Genomic DNA, 11,139 nt, shown 5'->3' with positions numbered 1-11,139 from the left:
AAAGCTTTAAGTTGAGCTCCCCCACCAAACTTCGAGGAAAAGGGGCCCAACTGCATAAGGCTCTAAAATACCATAAACACGATTCCACCTATTATAATGATCATGGTACTGCATCCATATTCATTGAAAATATTACGCAAGCTTTGTTTTCAAGAAAAAAAAAATAATAAAAATGATTTTTAAATCATTAAATAATTGATTTACTTATTTATTCAATCATTTATCTATTTTCATGTACAATGAAAATGTTCAGGACAGGCCTAACGGAAGAGCTGTTTTGATTAAATGCAGAGACGCAGTCATGTGAAAATTACATTTATTTCTTGACGTTTGTTTAGAGAACCTCTATTCCTATGCTTATAGTATGCAAATATATTTCTTTCAGGAAGGATTTCCCTTAAATTAATACAATATTAGGTCTATAGGATATATATATATATATATATATATATATATATAGGTATATTCTCAAGCATCAATGCGCTCCGCTGGTCATGCATTCTATATTTGTACAGGTCTAGAATTCACTGTTAGAAAAAATAGAAGAAGTTCCTGCAGCAGAGTCTCGAGAACACCTGTAATCTTACCGAATTGCGTAATCTTACAGGAAATTGGTATTTGATGTATGGAATCTTACAAATTTCCTTGAATAAAACACCCTTTTTCCCCTTTTTAAACAGACCTGTTCTGTTAAATTGCAGAAAAATACTTGTTTTATGAATTTACAGAATGATTATTACGCAATTCGGTAAGATTACAGGTGTTCTCGAGACTCTGCTGCAGGAACTTCTTTTATTTTTTCTAACAGTGTTGGTATACATTAAATTGTCATCGCCATGAGAGTCATGTACAGACGCTGGCGCAAAAGCATATTGAAATTCCTCAGTTTATTTTTTCATTGGGTAACTCCCGCCACCACTTATGGCAGTTACACTATACGGGCGAAATTTTGAGTTATTGTATATCCTTGGTTTCGCCATGGACACATCCGTTGAGAATACACGCATGTATGTGAAAGAGGATAGAGAAAGGGAGAGATGCGTGATTGATTCAATCCATATGTTGGCATTTCATTGTAAGTTTGTGCTCCAACTCTTGGAGCTTGGAGTGTGGTCCCGAGTGTGGTAATATCTGTTAATAGCTCTATGGTAATATTGATAGAGAAAGTCATTAAACTTCTGTTTATTCTAGTGTAGATCTAAACACTTCGTTTTGTCCAATATAAAACAGATAGACAAACAATCAAAGTATAGACACACTGGCGTGAATGTAAGCGGTGGTGTCATACCCTGTCATCTTTGTGGAGGCGGATGATATTTTTTACAAAAAAAAGTCCTATCCCATACTGCAAGGCAATCAAGAGTGTATGATGAGATTACATTGATCAAATCAACCCGTTAATGACACATTACGTTTGGACAATATTTCCCATATAATTATCTTTGCAAAGTATCCAATATATATGGTGACTGCATCATTTTTTAATATAAGTTTAAAATCTGTCCTATAAATTTTTATTTTTATTTTAATCATCCTGCTATTTCCACGTATTTATATAAGCCTGTTGTGGCCTGTGGTGGATTATAATTATTTCATAAGGCATCCTAGATAATGACAACAACCAATTTGACCAGCAATAACTATTCTGAAATTAAATATGCAGTTTTTAAATTGGCAATTGAATGAAGCAAAGTGTAATAAATATAACACCAACGCCATTGTTTTTGTTTTGTTTAACTGACATTCCCTCCCGACTGGTCTGGACAAACAAGTGCGACTGAAATCTGGTCCAAATAGAAGGTCATTGGACTAGGTGAAGTACAGATGGCTAATCTATTTCCATTGCTCATTTACACGATTTCGAAAAAAATATGCAAAAATGAATAAAATATGAAATTTTATGTTTAGATAAACTTTGAACAAGAAAATTGACAAGTAAGCTTTTCTCCACATTGAGCATAGCCTCATGCCAATACATTTGATATAGATTCATTATTTTGTTCTTTTGGTGGCAGCACCAATAAGGCTTCTCTGTATTCTATGCCTCTCCTCGTTTATAGTATTAAGCAAACATATTCGTTTTTATTCATTTTTATCTATATTTTTAATTGCACACATTTTATCTCTCTTCTTTATCATTTACTATTGTGAATATAAATCATTTTTAATTCTCAATTCATTTTTCAATGGGTACTCCAATCTGAACAATATTTACATCTAAATGAATAGAGTATAATTCACAGAGCAAAATGCTGAAAATTTAATCAAAATCGGATTAGGAATAACGAAGTGATTGAATTTCAAGTTTTATCAATATTTTGTGAAAATAGTTATCTGCACGTTTAATATTCATTAGGTGGGCTGATGATGTCACATCCCCATTGTCTTTTTTTAAATGTTATTACATTAAATCAATACGTGTAAATGATGTGTTTCCCTTTTAATGAAATCAGTTGAAGCAATGAATATCTGATGCACTTAATATGTTGTCAATGCATTTTTTTTCAGTTCTTGCTTGAAAAAGAATGTATAAAGCTAATTTCATACAATTAAATACAAAAGAACAAGTGGAGATATGACTTCACCTTGCTCACTGAATATTCATAAAGACATGCCTAGAACTGTTTCACCAAAATAATTCAAATCTTTAAAATGCCGAAACTATTCCTTATCCCATTCGGATCCAATGTATTGTTTGCCTGATTTTTATTTATCTCTTTAAATTATATTATTTTCAGCCCGGCTGGAGTACCCCTTTAATTGAATTGAATAAGTGGCATAATGAGCCATTTTTTTGTAAGGGCTGGATATTATACTATAGTAAAGTATTTATTTTCCGTATATTAAAAAAATGCAAAACGGATGGATAGCCCATTTTCAGTTTAGTCTACATGACTATACTGTTCTTTCATGGGTCCATATATACAAAGAAAAAAAGTAAACACATATGGAACATATACGGTAAATCAAACAGAATAACAAAAGTGACATGATATATGTTGTTATAAGAAAAGATCATAAAATTAAATAGTTTGGCAAGAATTTACACTAAATATTTTATAAAATTGAATGAATTAGGCTGATACCACGTTATTGAAAAGGCTTTCACAAGGAGCAAGGAATAATAAAATAGGTACAATGATTCAAAATGATTATGTAATTATTGGAAACTGTCATCATAACACACAATTCTGGTGCACGCATACAATTTTAAGAGGACAAACAATATAAGAGTGTAAAAATATTGAAAGGAATTCAGGATAAAACTACAGATTGCATTGAGACAACATCAATATAAATATATAAAAACATGTATATACACTAATTGGAATCATATGAGGGGTAAAAAATAAAAAGTGAAAAGGATCATGGCTTATTAGACAACATTTATGAAAAGTTGTCAGCGTGCAAGCAAAAATTCTGACATAAGTATTATGATAAATTTTGACATATTCAGAAAATGTATTTCACCTTTCTCTCTTTTCAATTTCTTTTTTTCTTGGTCGTGATTTTTTTAGTCAGGAGCAAGCGCCCCAAGGCCAAGTTCTCCATATGCACGCCACTGAGTTGAATAAAGTTTATGTTGACTCCCCGCCCCCCCCCCCCCCGCCTTCATGGAAAAGGGACCAACGCTCAAAAACATCAAAATGATGAATCCTCCTGATATCATACTGCTCGCGCATATTCATTCATTCATTCAATTGTATTTACTCTTATTTACAATGGCAATTTACAGGATTTATTAGGCAACAGGCCTAATAAACGAGCTGCTTTAATTTATGAGACGCCAATCATGTGAAAATTACATTATTATGTTGACGTATGTTTCGAAAACACATATATTGTATGTGGTTATAATATTAAAATTTACTTTTCCTTCGGGACGAATACAATTTATAGGGAAAAGGTATACTCACAAACATCCACGTGTTCTGCTGGTCATTCATGCTACTGGTGGACAATTCGTCGCCATGATATATATCACAATATTAATGTACAGAAGCCTGCGCGAAAGCATATTCCCTCAGAGTTTCCCAGTGAGATAGTTCCCGCCACCACTGACAGTCACGTTACGCGCGAAAGTTATATCCGCGCATCCCGGGGTTATATCCCTGGGTGAACCCAGCTGGGTTCACCGTATAAAATACACACATACATGTGTTTAGAGGATGGAGAGCCACACACAGAGAAATGTTTACTTAATATTTCATTATGTAAACTTTCTTTTGTAAAATTTTGCTTAATATATGTAAAAATCGTTGCAAATTAATTTCATTAGGTAAAATTTAACAAGTATTTGTAAAAATTACATTTCACATGTCTTGTAAAATGTAAAATTTTAATGTTTACTTAATATTTCATTATGTAAACTTCCTTTTGCGAATGTTTTGCTTAATAAATATGTAACAAGTGTTACAATGCAATTTCATTAAGTAATATTTAAGAAATATTTGTAAAAATTACATTTCACATGTCTTGTAAAATGTAAAATTTTAAAGTTTACTTAATATTTCATTATGTAAACTTCCTTTTGTAAATGTTTTGCTTAAAATATATGTAACAATTGTCACAATGTAATTTCATTAGGTAATATCTAAGAAATATTTGTAAAAATTACATTTCACATGTCTTGTAAAATGTAAAATTTTAAAGTTTACTTAATATTTCATGATGTAAACTTCCTTTTGTAAATGTTTTGCTTAAAAAATCTGTAACAAATGTCACAATGTAATTTCATTAGGTAATATTTAAGAAATATTTGTAAAAATTACATTTCACATGTCTTGTAAAATGTAAAATTTTAAAGTTTACTTAATATTTCATTATGTAAACTTCCTTTTGTAAATGTTTTGCTTAAAAAATATGTAACAAGTGTCACAATGTAATTTCATTAGGTAATATTTAGAAAAAATTGTAAAAATTACATTTCACATGTCTTGTAAAATGTAAATCATAATGTTTACTTAATATTTTATTATGTAAACTTCTTTTTGTGAATGTTTTGCTTAATAAATATGTAACAAATGTTACAATGCAATTTCATTAAGTAATATTTAAGAAATATTTGTAAAAATTACATTTCACATGTCTTGTAAAATATAGAATTTTAAAGTATATTTCAGTATGCTTCCTTTTGTAAATGTTTTAGTTGTTTCAATGTAATTTCATTATGTTATAACGGTAAGAATTACATTCCTCATGCCTTGCCAAAATGTAAAATTCTAATGTTTACTGAATATTTCATTATTTAAACTTCCTTTTGCAAGGTTTTTGGTTAAGCGTTGCACATAATTCTATAAAATTTAATTATGTAGGCCTAATATCAATGAATAATAACATTTATTTTGGGGGCAGCCAGTGTAGCCACTTCAATAAACTATTAGTGAGCCATAACATAGACTGACAGAAGGTCCCATTTATTTTTTGTAATATTTCTTTATGCACTTCTCAGTTTTTGTATTTTTGGCTATTATGTAAAAAATTATGAAAGGCCTAATTCTTCTGTAAGGATTACATATTTGCATTCTGTAATCTAAATTTCGTTAAGCACAACGAACTTCAGTTGTCAAATCATCAAATTGCAAAATGTTGTAAGTCCATGTGTAAATCACTTGACATTTTAGGCTATATTATGCTTCACGGTGCATCAAGATGGATAGGCCCTAAATTTATGCGTGCTTATCAATCAAATCATAAAAACAACAGGGGAAAAAGGTGTTAGCTTTCCCACCCCCCCCCCCCCCCCTAAACAAAAGTAACGCGATGTTTTACCCCGGTGTTAATGTTTCATATTTTCTTTTTACATTTCTTTCTACCGTTTGAAAATGGCGACGGTCATCATGCGATTGAGCACATGTACTGACGGTACATGTGCAGAGACCACACAGCGCAGCGCGCGTGGCCACGTACGTGCAATACGTACGAGAGCTAGCTACCGTTTACCGGCGGCCGGCGGGGGGGCCAGCGCCACGTTCCGGTACGTACCCAGACCCAGCGTTAAGAAGTTAAGAGTGACTGACCAGAATCAGAATGGCGACCTGGCAAATCTTATTAAAAGAATGGGACCATGAAGTCCTCATTGAAACTTTCGAAGGTGAGTTTCGTTTTTTTTCTTTGTAGCGTTTTACCTTGGTCTTTATAAATGTTAAACTTGAATGGCTGAAAATCAATTGGCCGACTCACAATCTACCGTTGTTCGTAGATTGTAGCCTAGGCCTACGACGTCATTGAAGTTAACGGTACCGTTCGCCCGTGACAACCTGCCCTGCGCTGCCGGCACCGAGGGCCAACCTTTCCTGAGCCAGGCAGCTTTCGGGCCTAGGGCTATAGGCGCATGCCATTGATGCCCAGGCGAGGGGGGGGGGGGGAATTGGGCGGATAACCAATAATGTCAATACAAATTGGTATGTCTAAAACTAAATTAGCCATCACCATTTATGCACTTCATACAGTTTGATTCTAGGATTCTACTAGATCTAGATTATAGATCTAGGCCTAGGTCATTTGGGGTCAATAAACATAAAATATGTTGATTTTTTTTAAATGTTATAACTTAAACAATATATGGACCTAATTCATGAACTTGGACATAGTGGTAACCAAGTATTACTGATCATCCTGCATGAGTTTCCAGGTCACACGTTTAAGGTCAAAGGTAATTCAGGGTCAATATACTTAGAAAATGCTCATTTTTTAATGTTCATTACTTTAAAAGTATAAGGGCATATTTCATGAGGCTTAAAAGGTTATTAAGTATTGCTGATAATCTTGTATGAGTGTTAGGTCACATGATCTAGGTCAAAGATCATTAAGGGTCAAACTTTGTTCATGTTGGGGTGACATCACTGAAATCTTATTCTTAATCAAATATAACATTTTTAATTTTTGAAGAATATTTTGCAAGTAGGCCCTATATCCTTTTCACATAAATCAAGTATCAGGAAATGGACAAATGTGATCTCAGGTCAAAGTCAACATGCTATAATCATTATCACATGCATGTGTACTTTTTTCCTCTCTGTTTTACATGTAGTTGTTTTCAAAGTCAGCACTGCTGCAATAATGAATTATGTGATCAAGGCGAAACTGCCAGAGGGGATCCACTTGTTTATCATAAATGTGAAGTACTTTACATTTAAGCTTATTATTAATTTCTTTTCAAATATTTGTTTCTCCACAAACAGTAAATGGAATTGATGATGATAGTTTCTGGCTGTTGGAGAGCGAGGAAATTAAAGAGCTTATTCCAAAGATGGGACCTAGGCTAAAATTCATCAAAAAATTCTCTGTACAGGTATGACTATTTTGTATTCTAGTTGTAAAGCCTGTGTATAGTTTAGGTAAATCCACCAAAATGCACCTAACACTATTCCAATTCATTGCTAGCTAATATGAATGGATATGCCCTATAACAGTTATGAGGTGGAGGATATGAAATGAAAATGTATTTTACAGGATAAATTTTGCGATTTACATGAAAATTTAATTTGATCGGGTGCCCAAATAAAAATAAAATATCTGCATGTTTTTGTTTTTCAATTAAAACCTATTTCAGAGCATGGAATGGGTTGAAACTTTCAGGATATATTCTTTGTCTGTTATTAAGGATACATAAGCTTTAAATTAGATAAATGCTGAAAGACAATTTTTTTTCAAATTTAAAAGCAAGCATGGCTGAGAGAAGGCGCTGATATCCAAAATTTGAAGATTTGAAATTTTCTCAGAAGGGGTGGTTGGAAAAATATCTAGCGGTCTCTATGCTTCAGTAAGACTTTTATATCGAATTATATTTGATTATCAATCACATTGTTGACCCTTTACCAAAGCTATACACAGGCTTTAATCATCATTGATATTCAAAATATTAAATAAAAATATGTAATATGATGGGTAATTTTGAAACATTGCCTACCAGGTACATGTTTGTATTTTTTTTTCATTTGATTACAACTTTGCAGATATTCCTGAACTATTGAAGTTGAATTTTAGAGTAAAATCTGTTTCAACCTAGAAAGATATGATGAGACCTTGTTGATATTAAGAAAATAAATAAAACCCAAAGAAAAACAGATTAAAATATGAATAAGAATTAAATAAAGACAACAAAAGAAAACTTGATTCATGACTGAAAAAAATACAAATGATACATGTAGTAAGATTTTAATAAATAACAGGAAACGGGAAAACTAAATTTCTGAAATAACAATAGTTCATTATCACTTTTAACAGTTAAGTTTATCCATATGTAGAATTTATATTTTTTCAACTGACAAAATTGCTTTCAAATAATTCTTGCATCATCCCAAAGTGTATGTATCTCCAGGGATGTGTTTTGATTATTTAATAATTCATTTTGTTTTTCTCCAGTAACTGCTGCCAAAAATAATCAACATGTCATCTTTCATCTGCTGCAAATGTCTTTCTAAAATTCCTGGAGGAATTTCTGGGCTATTTTGCCACCTGAAAGTAGTCCATGGTATACTAAAATCTATTTGCACAAAACTTGTTTGTGTAGAATGTAAGGAAATTTTGCGCCGTGGATCATCATACAAAAGGCACCTCATACATGTCATAGGGCATTTGCAACCCCCTACAGTTCACGCTGATGACCAGTGAAAAGCTAATAGAGTTCCTCATATTGACATATCTGACTTATCTAATGTAAGCAGTCATGGGGAATCAAGTGATGATGACTGTAATCGTGTTGAAATGAATGTAGATGCTGATATCGTTAATGACACTGAATATGATTCTCAAGAAAGCCTATCAGACCTTGTAGCTGCTTTTTAGCTCATTTACAAAGCATTTTAATTACTGTTAACTTGGAGTGTTATTGCCAAGAAATCATGGCTTTTGTAAGACTTTTAAGCAATCACTGTTTAGAAAGGGAAACACCTTTAGTTGTTATTTGTATATTTTTTGTTTTATTGTTTATATTCAAAAGGAACTAGTACACCTTTTTTTCAACAGGCTTTTTAAAAGGTTTAGCCTTAAGAAATTCATTATTTCTTTTTATAACTCAATTTTGATCATTGTCATTTATAGAGCATACATGTAAGTTGTTCAAGAATGCATGTTTCTTTGAAGACATTACAGGGGGAAACTACATTGATATCATTTTTTTTTATTCTTTTGATCTTAGTTGTAATTGAGAACTGTTATTACCATCACCATGTGTAAACTGAATAAGTGTTATATGGTGTAACATGCCAGTAAATGGTTCATGGCCTTCTAGTTTTATAGAGCTCTGTGTGAAGTAATTACAATGGAGGAACCTTTATAGATTTGATAGTCATATTCTATTGTAATGACTTGTTTATTTGAATAAGATGCCAGAAAGATACAATGGTAGATTTTTCCGCACCCATTTTGCCCCCCCCCCCCAAAAAAAAAAGGTTAAAAACTGTCCAGTATTAATTGTGAACTCAATTATTAATATTTCAAAGTGTTTCCTATAAACTGTAAGAATGCTTAATGTTGATATCCCTCTCAAGAGGTCATGTCAAGTCTTTTAGATTAAAATGGGAGAACACCCGATTGCATTTTATGTGTAGCATAAACATAATTCAATGACACATTGCTCCCTATATAGATTAAAATTGCCATCAGTTCAGGCTACAATGGTAAGATATGCCAAGAATCCATCTCTGTCTATTGAGACTATAGCCTTAAAATGTAATTGATACCAATGTTAAGAGTGAAAGCACTTTTGTCAATAATTTTATAAAGACATAGGGAAACCAGAGGTTCAAAAGATATCAACAGTGTGTAATAAAGGGGACATTTCTGAATATATTTTAATTTTCAAATATGCAATACCCCCAATACAATGAAATCATTTTAGAATACAATACTTTATTTTAAGATAATTTTTTCTGAAAGTTGCTTCGAACATGCAACCAATTTAAAATAAAAAACAAAAACAAAATGGGGTTGTATGTGATAGGGCATACATTTGTTTACAAACATGTGGAGGTAAAAGTTTACCATTCAATGAAAATATTCAATTTTTCAATTGAATCATGTGATATTGATTATAAGAGAAAGTACTAGCCCCAGATTTACATTGGATACTGTGTACTAAGCCATTACAAGAATTTTGCATAATTGATAGAAATACAGAATACCGTATAGGTGGCACAAATATCTGAGAAGTCTTTATCTGGTGGTCACATGTGTCTATTGTAAACAAAAGCTTACAAGAAAGAGTTTTTGGTCTTCTACCCCCCCCCCGTGATGGGGAGGTATGTCTTGAAATATGACACCGAGAGAGCAAAGGCCCATTTTCTTTATAAATATGTCTCATATAGTGATTAGATTTGATTTATGCTTATTTCAGATGTAAGTCATGGCATGTCACAGAAAATTCCAGATTTCTTTGTAGAGAAGTTGTAATGAACATATTGCAGCTTTATTATTTTACCTTTAAAAAAGTTCAATGCAAGTTGGTTAATTAATTTTAAGAACTTAATTTCTTTTCTATCTGATGTTTTATTGTCAAGGGATGTTATTTCTTAAAATAAACACCAAATCATGTACATGGTTTCTTTGTCAAATATTTGACTTATTTATGCATTTTAATTTTCTATGCATGTTCACATAGTCAAATGTTGCCCCTCCCGTCTACATTTGGAAGGTAGTAATACACTAATTTAGCTAAAATTATTTGGGAAATATCTTGACACAATTAGATTTTTTTTCAAAGGCAGTTTAACTATACTTATTACACCTGTATCATTTTATGTCACAATGGTTATGATTTTTTTCATGGTAATTTACAATGTAAACTATAATATTTTAGGCCTCAGGTATGTAGGTTGGTTTTGAAAATAGAAAATGAATTAATTGGGTTTTGTAGTTTACATAATGATTTGAATAATTGTGAAATTTACTTTTAAGTAAATATTACATAAAAGTTATGAAGTTCCTATTTAACATTACTTTTAACATAATTTCTGTAAAACATTCAAGTTAAGTAATATTTACACAATAAATTGGATTTTGTAGTTTACATAATGATTTACATAATATTTGTGAAATTTGCTTTTAGTTAAATATTACATAAAAGTTATGAAGTTCCTATTTAACATCACTTTTTACATAATTTCTGTAAAACATTCAAGTTAGGTAATATTTACA

The 11,139-nt window shown here is 31.7% G+C and overlaps 1 long non-coding RNA gene across 1 annotated transcript; it reads left to right on the top strand.

The window, feature by feature from the left end:
- The first annotated feature begins 5,794 nt into the window (after positions 1-5,794).
- LOC121407087 lies at positions 5,795-10,894 on the top strand. The gene is made up of 3 exons (XR_005968867.1): positions 5,795-6,094; positions 7,185-7,294; positions 8,368-10,894. It is a non-coding gene; the product is annotated as an uncharacterized LOC121407087 (long non-coding RNA).
- Positions 10,895-11,139: the final 245 nt, after the last annotated feature.

Source organism: Lytechinus variegatus, chromosome 1 (assembly GCF_018143015.1).
Source record: "Lytechinus variegatus isolate NC3 chromosome 1, Lvar_3.0, whole genome shotgun sequence".
Taxonomy (NCBI): Eukaryota; Metazoa; Echinodermata; class Echinoidea; order Temnopleuroida; family Toxopneustidae; genus Lytechinus; species Lytechinus variegatus.
Note: the sequence above shows the minus strand (reverse complement) of the source record. Positions and strands in the feature narration are given on the sequence as shown.